Raw genomic sequence first — 1,083 nt, forward strand, 5'->3', positions numbered from 1 at the left:
CTGAAAGTGAAGAGGGCTTAAAATACTGATGAAGATCAAAGAGCACAGCCTTTGGTTTGGATTGCATCTCAATGTGAAGAAAACAGAAATCTTGACCACTGGACCAATAAACAACATTCTTATCAATGGAGAAAAGATTGAAGTTGTCAAGGACTGCATTCTTGGATCAACCATCAACACTCATGGAAGCAGCAGTCAAGAAATCAAACAATGTATTACATTAGGCAAATATGCTGCAGAATAACTTTTTAAAGTGTTGAAGAGCAAAGATTGTTGCGTCAGACTGCAAAGTCATTTGAACTGCGAGATTAGTGGGTCAAGCTTACCAGCTGCTCCTCGGAAACCCTGTACAGGGTCGCTATGGGTCGGAACCAACTCTACGGCACTTAACAACAACAACATATCCATAAATATATGTCAAGTTCCTCAAACTGTAGCAATTTACACTTGGTTTCTTTATCCAATTTTTTTTTTTTTTTATCTTCCTTTAGTTAAATTCTGACCATCAAGCCATTGAAGCTAATTGAATGAGCACTATCTACAAGTTTGAGCATTCTTGTGCTTCTACCCTCATTTCATATCAGCTGGATGCTTTGCTCTCAGCTCCAGATCTCTGTGGCTATGTATATGGGCTCAGAAGTTCCTAGGTCTCACTACAATTAGGATCAACCAACGCTTCCTTTTTCCTCTCCTCTCTAGGTCGATGGGAGTTTGTGGAAAGAGGTCAAATTCAGCTCATATCTTCATTGCGGCCTTTCCCTCTCTTCCACTCAACAGTAGACCAATGTGGTAACCAGTAAGCTTGCATGCCTGTTCGTATGTTTCCTTTTAGTTTCAGTCTTGGAGCGGGGTTTGTCCTGAAAGGACTTGATTGCTTGCCTTGATGGCTCCCCAGCGAACAACTTGCTTGTTCTTGTAGCCGCCAATTAGACTACCATTTTTGTTTTGGTTTTTTCCTGCAGATCTTTCTTTGAAGATGTATCTTCTGTTGTTCTAGGTGTTCCTGGCTGGTCTACTTGTCCTTTATAGTGGGAATGTCCCACCTCCAAAGGTTCTGGAAGGGGTTCAGAATTCCACCTAAGG

The sequence above is a fragment of the Chrysochloris asiatica genome, unplaced genomic scaffold, assembly GCF_000296735.1.
Source record: "Chrysochloris asiatica unplaced genomic scaffold, ChrAsi1.0 scaffold00022, whole genome shotgun sequence".
In the NCBI taxonomy this organism is placed as follows: domain Eukaryota; kingdom Metazoa; phylum Chordata; class Mammalia; order Afrosoricida; family Chrysochloridae; genus Chrysochloris; species Chrysochloris asiatica.